The following is a 27,091-nucleotide window of genomic DNA, read 5'->3' on the forward strand; positions in this document are numbered from 1 at the left end:
CTTTTTGTAAGCACCGTGATGTAGTGATTACAAACATTTGTGTTATATTTGTTATTTGGCCAATGATTATTCGATTAATAGATTTATAACTTTATTGTAATAATAGCATTGAATTCATTTTATTTAACCAATGACATTATTAATATCATTGTATTTAACGATACTTTTAAGCGTAATATTGTGTTATTAATGTACAAATACTACAAGAAGTATGGAGTCGGCATTACTTATACATCACTAATAAGCCTGAAAATTTGAAATCAAACATATTTTTTTTTTTAAATATTTTGTTCATTTCATTGTTGATTTTAAATATTTCACCTTCAATCGCCTGCAAATACCTACATATATTTAAGAATTGTTGTGACGTAATGTCAAATACATTGAGTATATCAAAATTCAAAGGCAGGATTACAAATAACTACGAAAGCTGTAAGACAATTGCTGGATTATTTCTGGGTATATAAAAAACACTATTATCTGAATATGCATGAATAAATATAATTTTTTTCTTTTTTAATTATTTTATCCATCAATAATAGTGAAAATTCTTTTACTTAATCGGGAATTTACTTTAAATATTTAAGTTTTGTGTAGATTAATTATTATTTGTTCACTGCTCAGCGAGGCGAACATCATTTCCTAACGCGTAGTTTAAAAGCGAAAACGTATTATCACATCAATGTGGCGCAGTGTATCGTGTATTTGACGAGCAGCTTTTAAATGTAATATTCATCCCGTTTTACTCGGTTAATGGTTTCTATAATAGAACCGAAGATAACTCATACCCCTCAGTTATCCGGGAGTATTATCAAGATAGCTGCGCAGCTTACGCTTTGGCTTATAGCGCCGTGGGTCCCAGGTTCGAATCCTGGGTCTGGCAAATACACAATTTGTGTTTGAGTCAGGGTATGGAAGTTGAGCAATTGGCTGACATCTATTTCCCGTAAAAGCAAAATCTGTTAATACAAACCTTCACTCTGTGGAGGCTCATATATATTATGATCTTATTAAGATAGGACATGGTAAACAAATATATAAACAAAATTAAAATTGGCAATACTAATCATCAAGTGACATCGTGCGTGCATATTGATCTCCGTGGCTTTAATTTTTTTTTCTGTACCTCACCGCCATACGAAAAAAATATAAAAATAAGTTTAGTGGAGCAGAATGTTATGACACGTTTTATTTCCAATAGTTTGCGATAACTGCCGGCGAGGCGATAAAATGAATTTCGTGTGAGAAAGCTTACAAATCTTGCATAGCCGTGAAAATTGGGAGAAGCGTCGCGCCAGACCCACGTTTCGTCGCTAGACATTTTCCCGTTTAATTAAATTCCTCGGAATCCTTCATGATTTTGGAAAACCTCTTCTCATTGAAAAAATACAACCAGTTTCAATAGTGAAATATAATTGGTAATATGACCCAAAACTATTACAGGTATAAATTATAAGATTTTTTTAAATATATCATAATATCAGTTATATTAAATTTTAATATGCATCGTTTAGACTGTTTAGAGTTTGTGATGCTTAAAATCATCATCATATTAAATTTTACTATATTTACTATATTTTACTATATACGGGTTCCAATATTTAATGAATTCACGATTAGGAAAGTGTCAAATTATTAGCACTTATTGTAACAATTCCAATAAGTTAACCGTCTGAACTCTCAAAACTGTCTATCTCGGTCTAAAATTTATCACAGCTGAGAGAGGTGCTGTTAAAATATAGTACTTATTGTAACAATTATAACTAAATTATTGTAATTCGATACTTTCCTACCCTATTAAGCTGCCGTAGCGGACCAAAAGCAGCCTTGTGTATAGAATAGACCCGCTGGACTAGGATAAAATAATCTCCACTATATCGGAGATTTCTATAAACCTACTTTTTCTAAGAAAACCATAGCTAAACAGTTAATTATTATTTTTGTTGCCAAAGATTCTTAAATATTATGTGACATGAAATGATGAAGACAATAAATTATTATGGCATTTAAGTGGTGAAAAATATGTTCAGCTTATACACGCACTCTCTATGTGTATTTTAAACTCTGTGTCCTTGAGTATAGAATATTCCATTATATGAAACGTGTTATAAATTAGAAATTAAGACGCATGCACAAGACATTTCTTAGAAGATTATACCTATATCAAGAAGTTTGTTTCCCTTTCGATAATTTCCCCAATATTTATTTTCCATCTAAATTTCTTCAAAGTGTGATTTTGATCACCTTTCTTGAACAGCAAAGGTACTTTTATTTTTTAAAACATTTTCACTGCTTTTAAAGCGTAATCCATACATTTTCAAAACGATTAAAAATATATTCTAATGTTTATTTATAATATTTTTTGAGAAAACTTAACATATTTTTTATCATTTTTACCTGCGTGATTGCTCTGGTTTGTGGTTGTCAATTTTAACTGTTTTTTTTTAAATTCAATATTAGTTGTTGGACTCAATGCATTCATTGCCCAGAAATACTACAGACTTCTTCAAGTTTATGCTTATTTTTGTTGTGTAGTAGTATTTTTGTTTGTAGTGTTGTATTTTTTCACCTAAACATTCTATTACCGCTACATTAATTAATTTTGTATATTTATATTGTTGTAATAAATATACATTTTTATTGAAAAATATATTTGAAACCAAACCATTTTAGAAAACGTTAACCAATAAAAATTCTTCAAATGGCTTAACGCAGTTCGATAGCATATTTATATTTGTCTATTATTGAATTAAGAAATAGTCGATTTCGCAAATAAACTACGATAGGTACATATCACTTTTAATTGTATCAATAACATATTTCATTTTATGTGTCGACCAAATTTTTTACCTGCATTATTTTTTAGTTACCTATATGAGTATTATTAGTTGCGAAATAATCAATTCTTCTTCAATTTATATTCTAGTGAAAGCAATGTACATAAGCATGACTTGATTTTTGAAATGCTACTTTCTAGGTATTTTTCGTGTTGAGAAAATCCAACCTATCTGGCATATTTTTGCTAATGACAATTAGCGACACTTCGGCAGTGCAGTGGCTACTGATGATTCCAGACTATTTAACGTCAGTATAGAGTTCATAATAACCGAAAGCACATTGCATATAATATTTCCGGTGTCAAAAAAAAAACATAAAACTACAATGTCACGTGACGCTAAGCGACATTGTATCTTGTATGAAATCAAGCCAGGTGGCAGCCAGTATTACGTCACACGCAGTTACGCCTCAAAACAGCGCCTTAAAGCACATTGTATCCGAGTTACGCTCATACGTATAACCCTTGAGCTATAAACTCTAGTCGTAAAATTATCCGAGGCCATGTTACTTTGTGTCACGTGACATGGTGGATGTAGCGACATGGCGTGACGCGGCATTACGCTTCTAGCGCGGTAATAGTTGCACTAGGAAGCGACGTATAATTGTTATGACTATGCAGAGTCACTGGAAAATCCCACCGTATCGGAAATATGCACCTACATTTTTTTTAACTCTACAATGTTTGTCTACAAAGTATCTTAATTCCATTATAAAACTGTAGTATTTGGTAGTTTTATTTTATGTTATATATTATGACCCTTACTTTTTACGAAGTGGCTCTAGTAGTAGGCTCATATAAATATTGAGATTTGCTTTTATACAATTATATCCTAATGTTAAGTTAATTGAATAATGCTGATTTATTACACTCGGGTAATCTTTGATACATCCCTTATTGTTGGAAGGTATATTTTGTTTATATATCCGTATTATTAAAGATAATGTAACTGAATTAAGGCTTGATTACATGGTACATATTTCGCGTTTTTTTGAATGGTTATACATTGGGAAGATAATTATAGTAGGTATAATGTTTGTTTAAGTGGAGAAAAAAAAATCTAGACAACTATAATATTTACATTACATGTTTTAGATAGAATCATTAGTAATGGGTATGTAGTAATAATTTAAGATCACTGCAAAGTTCATAATAATATGTCCTTGATTTTTCATACAAGGTGGTTGTTAGTCATTTTTGAACAATCACAAACACCGAGGCGTTAAGAAAATCACATAACATATATTGTGTTCTCATCGGGAATCAAACCCAGAGCTCCTGGATGGAAGGTACAATGTTTCTATTTCTGTTTAAAATTTACTGCTGCAGATTATCGAGTTAATTCGAGTGGAAATACTGTATCAATTTAAATAAAAGACATAATGTAGTTAGTACTTATTCCACATAGTTTAATTACCGGCCCTGTCGACAATTAAATAATGTGAATTAAGTAACTACTACATATTGCATTGTATTTTATTTTAATATTTATGAATTCTGTACTGAAAATTAAAACGTACCTATTAAAATAATATCGATTGAATCTTGTTTCATAAGTTTTTATGAAAAATTTTAATAATATATTTGTATACCTACCTTCTTAATTTTCTTCTCTAGAACAAGATGTTGGTGAGGTATCCCGTCACTTATGTATAATATAATACATTCTTTGAATTATGATATTCTTATATCCAACGTTATATTATTATTTACTAAATGCAATATTAGTAGACTAATATTATGTGAGTATAAGATTTACAAAACAAATTGATTCTTGACACATTTTATTATTCAGTCATATTATTATTTGTACTAACATAATGAAAGAACCGCTAATATTTGGTCTGATATTAAATCGATACTTCATGAAAACATGTGTACTGTAAATAACATTCATTTAATTATTATAATGTCTTATTTTAAGATTGATTCCCTATAAATATACTCAGTATTATTTTACCTCGATGAGAATTACTCTCAAATAAATCTCACATATCCACCGGGAAAGCACAAAATCTAATAATCGCCCTTGAACTTTCGTCTTTTGATAGAAAACTAGGCTTTTACAGTTCGTTGATCAAAAACCTTCGTAAAAATCTCGTAAAAGCTCATAAAAGCCACGAAAACCACAGAGAGCTTATAGTTAATGCAAGCCTCAGTGCGATTAAGTTAACATTTTTAATATTTTACTAAAGTGCGCTAAAAATTATTTATACCTAGTGGATTTATTTTGTTACTATCGAAGGTTTTTTAACAGTTCCTTAGAATCCTTCATTCCTTATATAATATAATATAAGATTTTTGATACCGCTCTGATTTATTTAAAATAGCTTCAAATGTATCCTTTTAATTAAAATTATTTATTATACCGCACGAATCCTAAACATATTTATGACAATATTTATAAACTGGATATTTGTATACCTACATAAATACGATATAAATATTTTGATAGCGAATGAATAAATTACAAAAAACGGCGACGGGTCATCTGCAAAAAAGCCCAAGTGACAGCATTAATTTGTATAGATATTTAAGCAATATTGTTTTCTTATATCAGTAACCGTAATGATACTCTACTGGTTACTAACAACGTGTCCTGAAAACATACTAGTAAATGCCATCAACATGTTTCATCTTTCAGCTATTGCAGGACATTCCGCCTTTTTATATATCTTGAAATTACCTTAGTCCTGCGCTACAATACATTTATTTCATATTACCAACAATTAACCAAATTTAATATAATACTTACACTTTATTGGACAATGATTTTGCTTTCTTTAACTTTTTCGTCTGCAATTTAGGAGAAGTTTGGTCAATAGTGCTGGCATCCTTATAAAATATAATAAATAATCTACTTCGTTGATTTACTGCCCAATTGCATGTGTGCAATGTTTGGATCTTCATTTCATTCTGTTTTCTGCGGTAATATTATACTGATGGAAAATAATATTTACATACTAGAAAAAACCTTTTTTGAAAAAAAATAATCAAATACGACGCCTTACGGGAATTGAACCTGTAACCACTGGATTTGCGCCAATTTGCTTTTGTATATATATTTTTAGTAGGTATATATCTGAGGTATTTTCAAAATTATGTGTATTCCATAAATAGAATGTTACATTCTTATATCTTGTCAATTATTCGTTGAATAAAATAATAGGTTTATTAATTTATTTTTATATTTATCAATTCAAAAATTGTATTTAAGTTTCAATCGAGTTGAGCTTTATGAGGCAATAATTTCTTATGCACCCCCTGTAAAACTTATTTGTATACACAAATGCATAGTTAGGAATAAACAATTTCCACTTCTTCTAATATGTCTAATTTCATTTCTTAACAAGGTATCAGCCATTTACTTTCAACCCTTAGGTGACTGGTGGGATAAACCGAATCCAGATGCTTAGTAAATATTATTAAAACTTGATAATACAACATAAAATTATTAACTTAGTTTAAAGTTCTACATATTTGACTGTTTAAACCAATCAATACAATAAATTAGGTAAAATCTCCATTACCTACATATCAAGGCAAGAGCCACAATAAAAAATATAACAAACCAATTATAAATTAATAGCTGAAGCGTTAGTAAAAAGTCCCTTATCTTAATAATAATAATACACTCGATAAGCATATTATAATATGCTTGGCTTTATTGATTGGTTATATAAGTTAGAGTTAATAGTATTCGTGGTTAGTGTTTATTTACCTTTTAGTAAGGCGAAACCCGGGTCGTAAAAAATTACTTAAATGGAATAGTACAAAACTCAAATCCATTATAATTCAACCAATAAGTAGTGATTTCTAATAATTAAAAATAATATGCACGCAATTTTTGATTTGATTGAGTGGTAATCTTAACGCCATCACGTCTCCTAAGAGTATACGAACGACATGTCGTAGGTCAGTTATATTTCGACGGAAAGTGGCAGACATATGTGTCTAGAGTCGAACGTGATCCCACTTCCCGACACGTCCTAGCACCGCCGTAGCTCCGAGCGTAGCACCCATAATTTTCAAACGTGGTTCTAGGTGGCTTTTTCTTGGAGGAGGTATGTCGGTGTGACTACGTAGAGGAATATAATATAACATCGCGTTTTTGCAGCTGATTCTACCGACAGGTATGTGAAAGTTATGAATAATGATAGTTCTTGATATAAAGGACTGTTATTGATTCAACTTATAGGTGTGGACAGACAAAAGAAGATTTTATGATAACATTAATTAATTATAATCATGTAGTATTATTAGTTCTCCGTGTCTCTCATATGGGCACTTATAAATAAATTATATCACTATAAACTCAGTGCGTAGCGACCTTAGTATTGGGTATCTGCTCCTGAGACATTTGCATACGTGAACAACAACACAAACACGCCCTCCAAATCAAACCCACCCCGCACCACACTCGGTCTTAATCGAGCGTATCACGAGGCACTACGTTTAATGTGAAGCATCTGTATAGTTGTTTACGCCTGGTAATGTCCCAGGAGCAGTTACCCGAGACTAAAGTCGCCACGCTCCCAAGTGAGTTTTTACTGAGTTTACTGAATTTACTGTAATGCAAAGTACCAGGTAGATAAAAAGCACATGGAAATGATAGAAAAGAAAATGAATTTAATATCTATAACAAAAAACGAAACTATTCTTACGGACAGCAAAACTTATGTAGATCCTCACGCCCGCAGTAAGACGCCGAATTTTTTTTTAAGCCAATATAATTGGCCTTTGTGGCAACCAGGTTGGATGACTTGATAGGCCCAATAGCTGGTTGGACCGACTTGAGCATCTCTTCCGTCTTGGAGTACATTCACGGATATTCCCAGAGGATGTGGGTTGCATCCTGTATTTCTCCGCCACATGGACATGTCGGACGGGTAGCAAGTCCAAAGACGTAAACAATAGTTGATGATTTACATCAAAACATACGCTCGATTAAGACCGAGGGTGGTGCCGGATTGGTTGAAGGGTCCTTTTCTGTGTCGTTCACCCATTGAAGTTGTGGTTTTCCAGCTTAATCGACTTACATACTTTGACGACGAGGTATCGCGCATTCTTTGTACGTTTCCCGCTCTTACCTACCTTATTACTGATACTACACGGTTTATAATAAATTCAATAAGCCCATACTATAATCTGGGTCAAGAATATTAGAACACTCTGCGTTTGTGTACTGCTAATTTCTATAATAAAAAAACTAACATAAAAATTGCGTATTACATTGGTATAAAAACTTCTCTAATAAAAAATGACTATCAACCTTAACATCTCTACGCTGAAGACGAATACCAATCTATATTAATTTTTATTGACGTTATGGCGTAGAGCCAGTATGCAGGTCTACGAGTCGTAGATCTCTGAACATATTATATATATGAGGGCTTTGATGTTCGTAGCAGAAGATATAACTCAGCGTCGGGATTTAATGAGATGTGTAATGAATGTTATTTTTCAAACTGGTGAATAAATTTTGAGGTTTTCACCAAAATTAAATTACCTACCTGTCAGTGACAACTGCGACATTTCGTAAAATATGACACTTGGCTCTAGAATATATCTGAGACTTATATCACCATCGTCGACTATTATAAATACGCTTCTGATTAAATGCCTCCTGCAGTGTACCTCTCATAGGATCTATCTAAATGTATATTTCTAATATTATTTAGTAAAACCCATTTTTAAGGGAGAGAGACATGCCAGCAGAGGTACCTAGCGGAAAAATACGAAGCTTACAATTTGAGAATTTTTTTTTGATAATTTACAATTTAAACTGTATTAATTAATAAATATGTATCTGAAAACATTAAAAATATTTTTTTTTATGCCAAAGATAAACTTACAATTGTGTATAAATTTTATATAATATCTGTTCTTGTTTATTTTACTTTGAAAAATATTTTTGTAAGTAAAGAAGAAAAATAGTTTTGTTTATTATATCTTACTTACTTTTTATGTAAGTAAAATGATATATCGACTCTGTTCTGGCAAGACACACTAACTAGAGAATACTAGTTTTGAGTAATTTGACTTTGAAGTTCTTAAAATGTTTGAAATGGTCTATCATGTGAGTTTATTAAGTAATCGTAAAAAGGATGACTTTAAAAAATAAAGACTGTTTATTTATTAAAAAGGTTTCCAGACGGTAAAGTTTGAAATAAGGGACATTTTGGTATAACTAACTCAATACGTCATTTTTTCGAATAAGTGTCTTCTGCCAGAACAGAAACAATGAAAAATCATTTTGAAAACAATGTAGTCTTCCATGGTGATATTAGTGATTTTGCAACCAAAATAGCAATTCTGTAATAAACGAAGTTTGTGAACTTTAACAATATTCTTGATTATGCAATATTGGTACTTATAGATTTTTAATACGAAATAATAATTATTGAATATGACGTATGCACTGTTAAGTATATTATTGTCAATAATTATTGACACTACTACTAATGTAACAAATAAACAAAATAAATAAAATAATGTAAAAAATATAACATGGTTGCGCCAAATTGCGGTGACTTCCCACCTCACTCAAATCCCAGTATTATTCTCACAAGACCAGATAATTAGCAATTGCGGGTCATAATATACTGTGACTGCTATGTACATTCAGTTACTCTAAGACCGCCGTCGGGCGTGAATCAGCTCAATGATACGATCGGGTGCATGTTGCCGCACCGCGTAAAATACAGACTAATTCATAAGTAGTTTGTGGATCCCGGCCAGGTCAGCTTGATATAGTGTGACTGTCGTTCAATCGATACTTCTGAATACCTACCAAGCCGTGATACCGGCTCTCATCATTTATATAACCAATCAGCATCATTCATCAACCACATTCTCATCCATCAAACAGTATACCGTCAAGTGCTGCGCACCGGGTAACCCAAACAAACAATACCGCGCGAGTGACAGTGCAACCAGACCACGGAGCCACTATAAATCATCGTAAAGATCAGTGTCAGGCATTTGGTTAATTGCCCCACACCTAGATCCGGAATCCCCAGCATCCTTACAATTACAGTCCACTTGCAAAAAGTTCCACCATAACACTTATAACGCCGTGTATATTATATTGTTAAAAAAGCGGTTAGTAAGTATAATATTATGTATGGCTTTCATAGTTAAAATTTTCCATTTCGCATAAATAACATCGAATCAGAAAAGAATCTTGCGTCCAACACCCATTACGATAATTTATCGTTTTGATTCGTTTGAGAGGCAACTTTAAAATTGCCACCGACCAGAAGCAATGTCATTTTTCCTTAATGCTTCTAACTTTTCTCGTAAATAATTTCCTCTCTACTAGAAATTTGACTATCTGCTACTGCATTCAGTAGAGGTTTCTCGTAACTTTGTAAGAAATGTGTAATATTACGTTTTCATACATAAAATCTTGTAACATATTATGAGAATCCAAGATAGTAATAACATTAATTATATTGAATTCAAACCAAACATAGTGAATTTTTTTTACTTCACCTAGACTATAATATGTGATATAATTATAACAGTATCTGTATTTACACTAGAAATCGCCTTTCTTTTTTATACAAAGAGACCTATTAGAGATTTTTAAGTACGATTTATAACGTAGTGTTAATATATTAAATTAAGCTTTCTTTACAATCGATTCCTCTTGATCGGTTTTCAGAAATGAATGTATGAAGTTTAATATAAATACTACAGTCGTAAACCAATTAATTTAAGTTAATCAACAATAACTTAATACGCAAAAAAGTTTTCTATTTAAACACGTAGGTGTCGTCAATCTTCAATAATAAAAAAACCGAAGTTTGACAATGATCGCTGTTATTTTTAATAACGGATGTTTTTGAACATACATAATTTTGAGAAACACTTAAATATATTATAACCAATAGAAAAAATCTTTTTGAAAAAGTAAGACACCCGGCAGGAAAAGAACCTGCATCTCTTGGGTTTACGCCCCGTCCGCGCATTATTCACTATGCCACGAGGTGACATACTAATTGCGACACATTTTAACTATTGGCCTTTTAATACCTTCTCATCAGCGCTCTTCTAAATCAAGCTACTATTGGCAAACGATTTTTGTTTATTAAATCAAAGTAGTTACCTACTACTTCAATTACTAACCGATGTGAATTATTCGTTAAATAAAAGAAATAGTTAATTATTAAAAACGGATGTTTTTGTTTTGCTTAAATAGAACTAACGAAAAGATTCACTGTCAAATCGATGTGATACTGTGCTCATTTTTTTATATTTATGACCAGTATAGTCTGGAAAATTGTGATAAATATAATCATGATTGAATAACACTACCAAAGTATCCTAATTTACTTGTAAATTCAGTCGTCGATTCGCGCAAATTTTAGTTGTTTTACCGCAAAATTTTGTTCAGAGATGAGGCTCGTATTTGGCTTACGGGTTTGTTAATAAGCAAAAATATACTATAGTCAACGCGTAATTTCGCGTTATAAATTAGAACATAAATCTGGCTGCGATAATAAAAACAAGTATATCGGCGGCTTGAGAATGTAGCGGCCGACGGAAAAGTGTTTTACCGGACACGCGTTGACTCATTAGCTCTGGGGCGTTCATAAACATAATACAAAGGGCCCTTTATTCGAATACAAAGGCCTCCTATAATATTATATCGAGCGCGACACCGGTTTCCCTTCTGAAACGGGCCTTGTTTTCGTAAACAATATTATTAATCTGTTTACTACACTGTCATACATCTAACCTCAAAACTTTATAGTATTTCTTTTGGTTAAAAACCAATACTTTTTATAATACTATAGCGAGTACATTGCATTAGATTATCATAATATAAATATGACTATATAAATGATTAGTATGCTGATAGTTTTCCAATACCCCTACAGGTAATTCTTTGTGATATTGTGCTCGTACAAAAATGCATCATTACTATTATGTGCACTTGCATTTGTAATGTGGGCCAATGCATTCGCATCACGTCACTACATATCCCCTGCGGTAACATCGTGTACAGTATGCAAATTCAGTAGTATAATCCTGAAATCTCAATGTTTTTAAATTGATATTTACGAAAAAAACGCCATTGACTAATAATGTGCACTATTTATATACCTTAGCAATCTAATTTTAAAAGTATAATAGTAAGTACAAAATATTTTGGTAATTGGATTAATTATGTACCTACAATATACTTTGCCTCTACTATCCCCCACTTCTTAAAACTCTTCTTTTTAGACCATCGTATAAAACAAAACACCTTTCAAAACACGTTTATACTGAGATGAAAATTGCCAAGACTCTGGTTGTGAACGGCGTGCACTGTGCGAAATTGACTAAAATTTTTAATGTTACTTTATTCAAGTCCAGTTGATAGGTGAAGCTATTTCTCTTCGTAAGAAAACTCTAATTTATGTACAAAAAACTGAATGATTATTATCCTTTGTGGACATCAACCTGACTAAAAGTTGAACTGACATAGTAATACTTACATTAATTTACATTATAGTTACATACTAACCTTATTAACGACTATTTGTTTGACTACCTACATAATTTGTGTCATGCGTTACTGTCTTGTTTTATCATCAATATAAAATGTTAGATTTTGACATTTTTATAAAAATGATTTTAAACATAATATAAGTCAATATAACTTTGAATTATGTCCTGTCACTTCATTTCGACAATATCCAATTATTGTGTAAATGTCATAAAGTAGACAACCAATAGATTATATCTCAAAATAATAAGTTTGTTTTCAGTAGGTAACTATAGATACGTCATTTTAGAATTTACGTTGAGAGGGTTATTAAGCCATCTAGCTTTTACAAGGCGGAGCTGTTTTTTTGTTGCATTATCTAGCAAAGCAAATAAATTGTCAGATTCAGAAATATTACCAAAAACAGAATTATTATTTTTATTACCTAGTAGAAGTATTGAGAGTTTATTAGATTGATGATTATTTTTATTAAAAGAAAAATAAAATAATATATTAACTGTGAGCTTGATGCCACCTTGTATGTAGACATACAACGATGGGATCACGTTATGGTAATTGTCAGCCGTAAGGACTTCAACGAACACTACTATGTATGTGATAGGAGTAGATTTACAGGGTGACTATGAAGATCGTAATTATTGTTAGTCGCTTTAAAAGAAATTAATTTTATCTCATATCTTCCGATAATTTTTATCTTAAGTGAAAATTAACTAAATTGTTATTCAAAGAATAATTCACAAGATTTGTAACATCCTAATTATTCAACATACATAATTTTGAAAACACTCTGATAAAATATATTATGACCAATAGAAAAAAAAATGAAAAAGGTAAGACACCCCTCCCCCCCCCCTCCACAGGAATCGAACCTGCATCTCTCGGGTATCGCGCTCACGCACATAGACCACTATGCTAAAGGAGTTATACTTAATCGAAACAAATTTAAATTGATGATCCAAGATTTTTTGTTATAACTTACTTGAACTTGCCAATAATTTTGAATTAACTATTTTTTTATTCAAAGAATAATTCACAAGATTTAAGAATGTAACATTCCAATTATTGAACATACATAATTTTGAAAACACTGAAAAATATGTTATAACCAAAAGTAAAAATCTTGGAGTGACGCGTGTCGTCGGTTAGTAAATAAACTAATACCTACTTTGATTTAAAATACAAAAGCCGATCGCCAATAGTAGCTCAATATGGAAAACGCTTCAGAGAGTATTAAAAAAAAGCCATTGATATAAATATGTCGCAATTAAGTATGAATCCTTCAGTATAGTGATCTATGTGCGTGGGCGCGATACCCGAGAGATGCATGTTCATTCCTGCGGGTGTCTTACTTTTTTCAAAAATATATTTTGGTTGTAATATTTTCTGAGAAGTGTTTTCAAAATTATGTATGTTCAAGTGAAATTATCTGAACTGGATAAAATCGAGTCATTTTTAGCTAAATCATTTTTTTAATTTTGTCACAAAAAATACTACAATAAACTATATTCTGCAATAATTAAAGCACGTCAAAATAAAGTGGCGTTCTATATTAAATTCAACTATGTTTATTTTGAATTTTGTGAAGTTGGTATCTCATGATGATGATCTAACCTTAGGGGTAACCATGTCATGAACGCTCCAATGCATGAGTAGATGTGTCAGTCTTTGGTATCATATTATGTAATCCCAAAAAGGTGCGTTACGTAGCGGTGGCATGTACTCCTGAATGCTACCCAAAAATGCCAATATGTAATACTATTTCTATTCGCCCCTCTGATCTCGTGCCGTAATTATAGATGACGCAAATTGGTTCAAACACATTTAATTCCTATGAAGCGGTATCTCACCTATAACTATGATCTAAGTAAAAGGTCGGCAAAATTTTGTGACAGAATAGCATGTATAAGGTACTCCTGTTTTTCGAGAGCCATATTTAATATTAGATTTTCCAAATATTTCTGATTTAAAATGAATTAATAGCATGTTATATTTTACTGAGAGGTAAACTATTTATTATTAAGTCTAAAAAGATTTTTTTTTAGATAAACATAATTTAAGATATAGCATGTCCTTAATTTTGACATTATTTTATAAATTCTTAGACTCAATGTGTAAATTGACCTGATAAATATTATGGTAATTTAGATACAAAATATAAAAAAATACTAAAGATACTCTGAGATATATTTTATTTTAACTTAGTGAAGAAAAATTCCTAAAAAACCAATGAAAACCAATGCATTATTGACAGTGTAAAAATAATTATTGTACAGTTATTGTACCACACAAAACAAAACCATTCTTGCATCTCTTTGGATATTTTATGGTTTAGTATGTGGCTTGTAGTTTTTAATTGTAGGCACATTTTTATCGGTTATTTGATTTTTCGATTTATTATTGATATGGTCCATCATAAAAATAATTTCTCACATGGAAAATAATATGTTTTTATCACACAAAAGAATATCTGGTTTATTTTTGCTTGATTTAGACCGAGGCAAATACAGTGGAAGAATTGTAGAGTTCAATAGTTGATTTGAGCTGTAAAGAGCCATTGAAGAAGAAGAGAAAACTTTATTTTTAAGATACTCCAAACTTTATTGATAATATTAAACTTACACATTATTTATGGTGCAATATCCCGGCCCGGAATTCTCTAGTCATCAGCCCCCTTTTGCTTATAAACGTATATATAATATTATATAATAATTGAACCATTCTCACGAAAAAGAGTATTATCGCGATAACCCGAGTTTTCAGTGCAATTAAAATGATGCGTCCTACATTGGCTACATATTAATATATTAGCCAACAATCATTATTTAATCTCAACAAAATCTCATATTAAGACGCTTCTACACATTATAATACTACTACAGTCGTGACTACCTGATTGTTGATCGGCCGATTAATTAATCGCTTATGTGCACTTAGAAGCTGTGCATAGCTTAAGAATTATGACGCAGAAAACGAATCTAGCGCATCGTGTTCTAACTCTATTATCAAAACAAAAAAAAACATTTTAAGACAACGGTACATTTTCGGAGTGAGGATAAATATAATCATTAAATATTCAACTTTTTAAACAATTACTTAATTTATTTTTAAATAGTTCTTATTTTATAACACCCTGTTATTTTATATCTTAGTACTGAACATTCAGCACTTGAACTTTTGAAGATACTCTTCTTTTTTACTGCCCGCAATAAAAAGGAACTTTAATAAAATAAAGGGTGATACTTTATTATTCATCAATCAATCGTAGCTATTTTATTCTGAATAATGCATGAACGATTTTCTTTTACTTTGAGCCAGAATTGTATAATGTAATAAATCTTATATGCCTACGTTACAGTCCCATCGCAAGATATACGAATGGGTATAAAATGAATTAAAGATATATTCCCATTAATAACTAATGGATATATTATTTTAAGATGATGTTATTGTTTTATTGGAAACCGATAAATTAATAATATAATATTATACTCTCTCTGTAAAAAATCACGGATATTACAATATTGTTGTCAATCTATTTATTGATTTATTTTATACAAAAAAAAATATCCTCGGATAATAATTTTAATCAAAAATATACGAGCATACTTAGTTGCTTATTTGGACCCAATTTTCTACTCTATATTTTCTGTCTACTTAAAAACCAGGACATGGGTATTGGTAAAGTTATCCACAGGAATCTATCCGCATGCTTAGGTAAATATTTTTAAGGGTTTATTCCAGATCAAGTATTTTGGGAATAATTATTAATGAACTTTTTCTTATAAGTAAACTGCATATATTATATTGTTTTACAAACAAGTTATTCACTTAATTGATCATCATCAGCAGAATCAATCTACTGCGTCATAGTTTATTGTGGTGTTGAAAAATATGAATAAATATAGTGCATTTCTCTAGCAGTTTTCCACCAGCCGAACAACATTCTGCACAAATGCCATTTCATTACATTGGAGACATTTTATTTATTGATTTCTTTTGTAGTCTTTTCACGTTATGTCTAACATGCACCTTCCCATGCCACGTTGCGTTAATCGTAGTTTTAGCATTTTTGAAGATCCTATTCAGACGTTCATATGCGTTGAATTCAATTTTATAGTCATTATTTATTTCGATATAATATATTGATTGTATTTTACCAACATGACAATAATGTCTCGGCCACGTCTCGCGGATTCCTCAAGAGAATTTCATCCTGATTTCCCTATTCTTCAAACTAACCGGATTTCGGCATCCTAGAAGGGCGCCAAATACCACACACAGAGTGTATACGGCGGATCTACGGGATGCTGGTATGGCATAGGATAGTGCAAATCCGTATATACTGGCATATATTAATTTTCATGTTCCCACCAATATCACTCGTAGCTCCGCGGTCTTCAAGATACCTCGTCACAGGAGAGATGTTATGTTTCATGATGCTGTGTATCGTGCAATTAGCTTATTTGATGGTACCGTAAAGGTTGATTTGTTTTTTATTAACTATATAATCTTTGTGGACGTATTAAATAGGTTAAATTTATAATTGTATATTATATTATCATGTCTCTTTAATATTTACACATGCTGTCTTTTCTACTTTCTTGTTATATTAGTTGTTATTTGTAATTAAGATATTTTTATATATTTGTATTTATTATGTATTGTGGCGCATTGGCCAATCGCTGTATTGCCGTAATACTCTTTTTCTAAATATATAAATAAATACTAACGAGCGACAGGGTTCTTGGAGGCGCATTGTGATTCATTGCTCCAACTAATGGATAGACATGGTCGAATTTTCCATGCTATTTATTCTATTTTAAGTCTTGAGTTCTATACATATTAATATATACCTATTGCTCATGCTTTTAATTATCAATTCAATTTACATAATAAATATTTTTAAAAATTCAGCCTCCAGTCTCTACCATATGAATGAAGCTAGCGCTACTACAGTAATGATGAAGTGAACATATGTTTTATATATATCTACTCTAGTCGTACACTAATCGATTTCCGAAAAAGGTGAACAAAGCTTATTTTTATTATTAATAAAAATACTATAAAATATCTCAAAAATAGAGACGAGTAGATAATGTTTCTTATCCATTCTATCTTGCATCATTGACTGCTCCGGTCATCCAATACTGGCAAAATTCATCAATTTATATAGCTGTTATAATATCCTTTTCACGTGTCAGAAAAACGTGTTTCGAAAGAACATCATGTCACGTCAATATCGCAGAAAAATAAACAACATCATCGAAATACAAACATATATAATATACATATATATTTATCGAAAAAAAACGCTATTAAAACATCTATACTAACAAAGGGGCTTATACACTGAACATTTTCATTTGTTAATTGCTTTTTAGTGAATCTATTTAAATACGAATGTTAATTTAATCTAAATATGTGTTATTTTTTATTCAATATCTATCTTTCAGGCGTATATTGGTTCAGACATTTTTTGTTTTTAATTTTTAATAATTATTTCTATCGTCTTTTGGTATTCGACAGATTTGAGCTATATTCTCCATTAATAAAAGCTGAAAAAAATACGACATCTTACAGCAAATGAGCAAGATTCTTCTCATGGAGGATTGATAATAACAGAAAATAGGACTCATGAACAATATTATAATATCGCTTTTTCTTTCCTCTGAGAATGTCCGTATTATTTACATTTGTTTTCGTATCATAATTATAATTAGATGCATTTTCTTTTATTTTAGTTCTCCATGCCTTTCTCTCCCATGGCACTTTTTATTAACTTTTATTAGTCAACTCTGTAACTCAGTGAAAGCTCACGTGAGAGCGTGGCGACCTCAGTCTTAGGTATTTGCTCCTGACATAAAAAAAAACTGCTGATTCTTCACATTCAAACATCAAGCAGCTTCGTAATATGGTCGATTAAGACTGAGCGTGGTGCGGGGTGGGTTGCTTTTGAGGGTTCTTTGTTTGTGTTGTCTCGCTCTGCAGCCCTCCGACTATCTCAAGTTTTTCTGTGAATATAATCAAACTTCACACTAATGTAGTATATTTACAAATACTATTTTATTTCCTTAGAGGGGACATCATTAATAATATTTTATGCAAATAAATAAAAATATAAATACCTACTTATTACTAAATGTTATGTAAATTACTTAAAACTAAGACAAAATTTTCTATTTTAGGTAAGTACCCTATAATAGACTTTAGCTAGCCACTGGTTGTTTTAAGTCATCATGAAGGGGCAAGACGCGTGTAATATAACGTGAAATGTAACGTAAATTTGTATGGACGGCACACGATCTCCACGCGAATCCTGTTGTGATTCGAGTTCTTGAGCACTGCGAGCTCCTTTGCGTTCGTATAAAGCTGCATTTAGACCAAGCAAACGAATGTTTGTCCTTCCCCCACTCCGGCGAAGAATGAAATTCTTATACTCGCTCAACAAAAAGCGTTTGCGTCAAGAGAATTTTGCTGGAGTAGGGAAAGAACAAACATTCACTCATTTGGTCTAAATGCGGCTTTAAAACCGACAGCCGATGGATCAGCGCGAACGTCGCTACGAGCATTACATATAAAGATCGTAGCTACGACTACACAACAAATTCGCGTTACATTACACGCGTCTGGACGCGGTCTAATATTCATTTATTTTTCATGAATTTCATTATTTTTACCGGCGGTTTACCAGTCAGCGGCGTCAAACTGTCTTTGACCCATCAATTTCGGTCATCCAGGTCTTCGGCCAGGTGATGTGTACGTACTTGTTCTTACTGGTAGCCCTTAATAATAACAATATATTATTTATATAATATGGCCATATACACGTGGCCAACCCAGCCCTGTCTTTACATTTGTATACTAAATACCACGTAATCATTTCGCCCCCATAAAGCGAATATAAATCATCATATTTTTATCTCAACATTCAAATGCTATCTAATATTAATGACAACCGTAACAGGTGAGCACTGTATTTGTTTTTGAATAAAATATTATCATTAAAACGAACAATAGTAGTCAATTATAACACAGCCACAGTAAAGAGGTTAAACATTTTCCGGCTTCGTCTTCATTTCAATTTTTACGCTGGAAAATACCTGAGGTGGCGTTTAATATCTTTTTTTATTTGGGAAATTCTTATCAAGCGTGGGTAAGCGCTTGATTTTTAACAAAGGAATTAAAATTTCTCATTTTTTTACAAAAGAAAACGTTAAAAAAACATTTTTTCCAGTATAAATATCGCACTTTTTTACGATTCAGTTGTTTTAAGAAATGTTGAACACAATCTTAGGTTTAACAAAAATGTAGATTTCAACTTATAAATAGAAAGAATTTTCCTGAAGTAAATTTTTGCTGCAAGGTGATTATAATATAATATACGTAAATATTTTTTATAACTATTTATACCTTTACTTATTAAAACATTGTCATTTGGTTTTTTGAAATTTAAATGTGTTTATTTTACACATAGTGAACTTTACAAATTATAAATGTAAGACATTGACAACATGACATTTTATGTTGGTTATAAAATAAGAACCGCATGGTTGGTGAATGATTTATAAAGATATTGGCATATTAAAAAAACTCTGCTAATCTATGGAGACCTATATTCTCTGCTAAATGGATTTTATTTATAGTTTTACTTACGTATTCTACTTGTACTATAATCTATGTAATGCTCTTTGGCTCTACATATATATTGAAATTCTCGCTTCAAAATTAGATGGGATGCCTGCAATGGTCAAATATGACACTCATATAAAAGATGGTTCACAGATGCTCAGAGAAAATATCCTTTACGTTAGAGAGATGGTATTGAAAGGATTGCATGGACCTACAGCTGGGGAACAATTGAAGAGGAGCAACCGATTATTGAAGGTGGATAATCTAGGATACCAATTGTAGGTTTGGGCTATAGTGTTATTACAGAAGAAGAATATTGTACTTTCTAAAATAATTTCTGTTCAAACACTGAAGTTAAGCATCATTGCACGCGGAGTGTTTAGGTGACCACTGGACTATGGGTCTTGGCTCTTGATGAAGACAAGTAGATCTTAATAGTATGACGAATTTTATATACGGTATATTACTAGTATTGGTTTATTTCCATATACATACGGCATACGCACTGGTTGGGTTGTAATAAAGCTGTGGCTGAAATTGTACTACTGTAGGCGATAAGAACTTAGATAATTAATAGAAAATTATAGTACCTATAATTTTATTTTTATTTTCTCAAAAGTTCTTATGGTACCTAATTCCAGTGATGTTATAACATCATTGTCTAATCCACACATTTTAGAATATTTTTTAATTAATATTATACATCGCAGTATTATTTTTGTTAGTTATCACTAGTGATTCCAATCCCGGGATCCCGAACTATTTTCGATACATATGAATCCCGGGATTGGTAAACATAATTTGTATTTGTCATCTTTTCATAAATAAATAAAACTGTTTTACTTTCACATTATTATTTATATTACAATATTATGTACTCCATTAAACCTATGTATGTATTTCCAAGATTGAACGTACACAATATTAACAATAATTGTCTTAAATAGTATAAATTATACTAGATTTATTTTTGACCGATTTTATCATTGTATTTGTATAAGTATATAAAAAATTTATATTAACTATTGAAAAAAAAATTCCAATCCCGGGATTGTCAAATCGTAATCCCGAAATCCCGGGTCAAGATTTTGGCTCGGGATTGGATTTCCTAGTTATCACTTAAGTCGGATGTCACTCAAGCATTATCATGTCATATACCAATTATCTTAATTCTTTACTACCCGGAATTATATATGTTGTATTATTATATTAATATATTATATTCAATAATTAAGCATGATTAACATAGAACGATTTTTAAATCGCATTTACAACAAATTAGATCTGCGGTGGTGATATACTTACTCTCTGTCTAATTTTTCATGAGTCTTCAAAATAATAAAAAATACTTTTGACAGTATTTTTTAAAGTAAACAATACAAATAATATGCCTACCTTCCTTTGTTTATACCTGCTCTCTTTGGCGTAGGTACCTAGCCAATCAATAATCTCGCCGTGTAATTTTTCTTTGAAAACATAAAACTCTCAATCCACAACAACAAAAATATTACTTAGATAATGAGAGTTTTTATGAATATTTGTAAAAATAGATAACTCACCGTGCTCTTTTTAAGACGAGTGTATCCACAGTGTGGAGGGTTATATTAATATACTTTTTATGAATAACGATTGTTACATATTCGCCAATCTCATTGAGATCTTTTTGCTCCGGATCAAATACATTTTATAAAAGAATTTTGGCGTAAGAGAATTTTAGGCCAAATTTTGAAACAGCTGTGTTTCTTTTCGTTGTATTTTAAAATATTTCTTGCATAAAATAGTATCATCTATTAATTATTGTTAAAGTAAAATTAATTCAAATCATTTTAATTAACTATTTTCCCCCCTTTTCTTCCTATCATTGAAAAAAAATGGTAGCATGGAATGGTGCAAGTTCTTCATACCATGCTACCATTAGATACATAAGATTTTGAATGAGAAGCATTAACCATTCTTATTTGTATTTCTTTAACTAACTTACGTAGAATGTCTTACGGGCCATGTCCACCGCATGCCTGAGTCACGGATACCGAAGAAGATCCTTGAAGGAAACCCAGGGGGGAAAAGACCAGTGGGAAAACCATGCACACGATGGGGTGACAACATTACAAAAGATGCCAACCAGCTGCTAAAAATCATGAACTAGAAAAGACGTGTGGAGGACCGTTCCGGCTGGAGGACGGGGGTGGAGGAGGTCAGGGCTCGACTTGAGCTGTAGCGCCATCGAAGAAAAAGAAGCTTACGTGGAAGACATTTTCATATTAAACATAAGAAAAAACACGTAACGTTGTCGTATCACCTAATTCGTATTATATCACTCACAAACTTATGCGGGAGTGAGAGGAAACAGAGATGTGAACTCCGCGCATTAAACTGAGGCATGGTTTCCTCTTAAAGTCGCACAGTAGGCTCTTTGCACATTAGGAGAATAGTTTGAAGATTAGTGCTATGGGTGCCCAAAAGAAGACAAAAACTTATCACTTTCATGACAAATTGGAGATTGAGTACCTATTTCTTTGTGATTGAGAAACACACGTATGGTTATTTAATCTGTAATGCCTCAGTGTCCTCAGCTGAATATAATATGTACGTTTGTTTGATCAAAATGAACTATGAGTAGCCAGTTTTGATACTGGATGTCAGTGTAATTAAAGTTGGACATGACTATACTACGTAATACTCTCATCCAGCAGAATGATGACCACATCCGACCAATGATAACATTAATATTAATATTTTCGACCGAAGGTACTTGATGGAATTTTAATTTAAATTCTAATGGATTCAAGCTCTGTACTATCCCATTTAAGTCGTTTTTTGCGACCCGGGTTTCGCCTTTCGGCATCTTCAGGCGTCGTGTATACTCACCAAAGGCAAACACACACTGACAACGAACACCCTTAACTCTACCTTATATAGTAAATCATTACAATAAAGTAGGTAAAAACTACTATTTAGTCAGAGGTTACAACAACTGTAACCTCTGACTAAATAGGTATGTAATGTAGTTTGTACCTACTTTATTGTATTGATTTACTATATAAGGTAGAGTTAAGGGTGTTCGTTGTCAGTGTGTGTTTGCCTTTGGTGAGTGTACACGACGCCTGAAGATGCCGAAAGGCGAAACCCGGGTCTCAAAAAACGACTTAAATGGAATAGTACAGAGCTTGAATCCATTAGATAACATTAATATTTATAATCGTTATCATCTTAGTTACTGGTTAATGAAGGCCTCTGAATGTTTATTCCACTTTACTCGGTATTTCATTACCACGGATTTTCTCTAAGTTTGATGATCACATGCATAGTCACCCGCGATATATCCTTCAAGCTATGTAGCCTGCCCATTTCCACTTCGTAGTATATTATGTCTAAAACTTTTGTTTGCTCTCTTACTCAATTGTTTATTTTCCAATACCGACGCATATTCCCAGCATTCGTCTCTCCACACCACGTTGTGTTACTCTTGATATTACAAACATCTTGTAGAGAAACAGATGACGATATTTTTACTGTAGAATTATCTTATAGATATATATCATTTTATAGATACGTCTGATAAAATGGAATTTATTTGTGAGGCAAATATTTTTTTCTTTCAAATAATAAAGACAGCAATGATTTTCGTTTCTTTTTTCTCAAAACGTGATTTAAAAAGACCCTAGGACAACATGACCCAAAAATGTTTTATTCAATAAAACAGAGGGCATTTTGTAAAAGCCTCACATATTTCACAGAGAGTATTTTGGCAAAGAAATTTCCGAGCGCAAATATTTCTTCTACAAACTTGACCTCCGAACTGAGTAGCTACAGATTATTATTACTCTAACTGGAATGAGTAAGGAGACGATCCACCACTACTATTTTAAGGCGTATGGGTTGATTTGCAAGAATCAAATTTGACGTAAGCGACAAGCCTTGGAACAAAATAAACATGTTATTGTTATAGGTATATAGAAGCATTATAATATAACATTTCAATCTACAGTGCAATATGAATGTGTCTGTAGTCTGCCGCCGCCAGCGAATTTGAACGAAATCAGGGGTTTTGAAAGTATTATTTAATAAAATAATATTTTTTTCCAAACAAATTTTATAAATTTTTGTAGGTAGTAGGTAGAATAAATTATAAGAATAAAAATAGTAGACCTCCAAATAAGAACGTCATATTATTGATATTCTAAATTTGTGAAGTGATACATTTTCTTGAACCTATCATATTATTATTGTAGGCCCACCAAATTCAGTGTAAATATTTTTCAAAAAAAATCTAATACTTATGTATGTTTCTGAGGTATTTCAAATATGTATAGGTATGTATTATATAATTTTCCCACGGCAAATTCAGTGTGTATGTATAAAAAAACAAAGGTGTGAACAAAATAATTTTATTAATTCTCATCTAACATTACAAATTATACGTTTAACAATTTGTTGCCTGACATAAAAAATAATGAAAAATTTATATATTTTTCGACTGTTTTGTATCAGTATGGCTCCCTAGAGCTAGAGCCCACTCCCACTAGAGCTCACAAACTTTACTTTATACAACCGTTTATAAAAAAAATGTGTGGTGTTTTAAAGTACCGACAGGCAATTTGGACCACTCTTTTTCTGCAAGCATATATATTTTTAGATATAAGTTGAAGGCAAATGTAAGTCATAAAAGGGTAAAAATAAAACTATATTTTAGTTTATTCATAATCACTCGAACAACTACTGGATTCTGGCTCTGGCCTGGCTCTGGATACTGGCTCCCTCCACTCTTCTTGGTGTCTAGTTCTTGGTACATGCACGTGCCGGACGTGGTAGCAAAGAACTAGGGAACCTAGTATAAGCATACATACATGGTATCATGTATGTACTATGTAGTATGATTCGTATCGTATGATGTATATCTCGTGTACATCGAGCGCATGCTCATCGGCCTTTGTGCCTTTCAAAACTCTGAGCCGTAGATCAGTATTGTTTGGATTCATGTCTTTTTTATCAGAATTTTTGAATATTTTGAGAAGATAAGTACTATTATTTTGTCCCAAACTACACCAAAATAATGTCACATTTATCCAAATAACATCGAACAACTACTATTTGTAAAACGTAAAAAAAAGAATGGTGGCAAATGCCTGACGGAACATTATGGTTCGCTATTTGTATGTTATCATGCTGAATTTATAAATATTATATAACATACTTTTCTAAATATTATATTTTCAAGAATAACAATAAAAAAAAGTACCTAACATAGAATTAAACAAGAGAAACAACACATAATCGAAAAACACCGACAACTTCCTTTTGACAGATGATTTTTGCGAAATCAATGATGCCAATCTACAAAATAATATTAGTTTATGTTTGAAAATATTGCTTTTTATTGTAAGTTGAGAAAAAAAATATTTTACACATAATAGTAGGTATATTATGCTTATTTAAGATGCCGGTAATTTTAAGAAACGTCACTCCACAAAGGGTTAAAACATTCACAAGATGGCATGAAAACATTCTGGTGTTATTGTGTTTTTATTAGATTATAAAAACATGACTTAAAAACAGGACTATGCTTGCACTCAAAAAAGAAAGCAATTCAATGAATATTTTGCGAGGCACGATTTTTAAAAATGTTGTCTAAAAATTAAAACTTAAGAAACCATTAGGTATATCGTGGTAAACAAAATACTACGCGGTGAGCAGTTATAAGCACTGGGTAGTACGTTTTGAACGCTTCGGAGGATTTTGGAACATTAGTGTATAGAAAATTAGTAATTGATTCCTTATGTAATTAGTGTAAGTATAGGCTAAACGGTAAGTAATGTATTAGAATAACAATTATAAATTGTTCTTTTTTACAATTTCATTTTCTTTTCTATTGATAGCATCTAATATATATTGAGGGTTTCTTATATCCATCGACCGTGTTAGTCTAGGATCAACGAGTTCAGGCAATACACAATTCATATAAAATCTTGTCAGTTGGGATTCCATTTTATCTATCCAAAAGCCGTCATCTTTGAAAATATACTCTACTTTAATTTTTTGGTTTTCTCCTGTCCAAATCGCAAGAAGACATTTATCTTTATTTGCAATGTGCAACTGTCCTTGAATTTGGTAATACCAGTCATGGTTTGTATTTACCCCGATATTTTATTTTCTTTATGTCTCCAAAATGTTATTTTGTTCTGTTTTATGGCATCGTCAACTTCCATATTAGAGGCTGATGATGGACACTTTATTTCAATAATAAAACTCCCATCGTTATAAAGTCCATCTGGCGAGGCACCTAAGTATGTTTTGTCTGCATCAATAAATAGTCCGCATGGCACAATGTCTATTTTTTCTTGGTCACTTAATTGCTTTATCGCATTCTTTTCATTGTCTTTGCCATATTTAATAGATGGTATATTACAAAGTGACGAACCTTAAAGCATTTCTTTAATTAATCTCACGCAACTTGTTTTCTCTCGTCGCTTACAGATCCTACCAAACCACGAGGCAGTTATGCGTGATCTTCTCATTTCTAGCCACTTACCACAGCCAGCTTGCAAAACGGTTTCAGATTGGATTATTTGGATATCCTCATTACTGACAGCCATTTTCATTAAAAACGATTCTTTTGCCATATTAAATGTTTCATTATCCATGTCTGGTTGCTGTGCAGATTCACCATAATCGGGGTTTTTAGACATATAATTTAATAAATTCTTCTTCTTTGGCCTATACGCAATTAGCCTACTTTTTTTGCGTGAAAGTTCCATAATTTTTGTATACTTTCCAGGACTTTTATTAAACAGCGTTTTATGAAGCGCGGTCAAAGGAAGAGCAGTATTGTGTGCGACAGCTGCAGCTTCACATCTGCCTTGAAAGGATTGCCTTAGACTGAAATTTATTCGTTTGCCTCCAACATACTTAGCAAGTATGCTATTAAACCTTTCAGCAACATTGTTATCTACATCATAGATTAAACTTCTAGACCTCACAGCGAGAAAAGAAACAATGTTTTCAATTTTGATGTAAATGTTGCATTTTTTTAATTCTTCGATTACTGTCATATCGGAATGACTATTTTTGCAAAAATATTTAGCGCATTCTTTGTGGTCACCAAAAACATGCTTAGGGCTATTTGA

The 27,091-nt window shown here is 31.7% G+C and overlaps 1 protein-coding gene and 1 pseudogene across 2 annotated transcripts in view; one reads left to right on the forward strand and one right to left on the reverse strand.

The window, feature by feature from the left end:
* LOC147066719 (synaptogenesis protein syg-2-like) overlaps positions 1 to 27,091 on the forward strand; it is an 874,747-nt gene that overhangs the window by 520,937 nt on the left and 326,719 nt on the right. The gene's annotated exons all lie outside the window — the stretch shown is intronic.
* On the reverse strand, positions 25,797 to 27,016 carry LOC147066721 (uncharacterized; annotated as a pseudogene).

This window comes from Rhyacophila brunnea, unplaced genomic scaffold (assembly GCF_057557595.1).
Source record: "Rhyacophila brunnea isolate RB1 unplaced genomic scaffold, BYU_Rbru_1.0 scaffold_4, whole genome shotgun sequence".
In the NCBI taxonomy this organism is placed as follows: domain Eukaryota; kingdom Metazoa; phylum Arthropoda; class Insecta; order Trichoptera; family Rhyacophilidae; genus Rhyacophila; species Rhyacophila brunnea.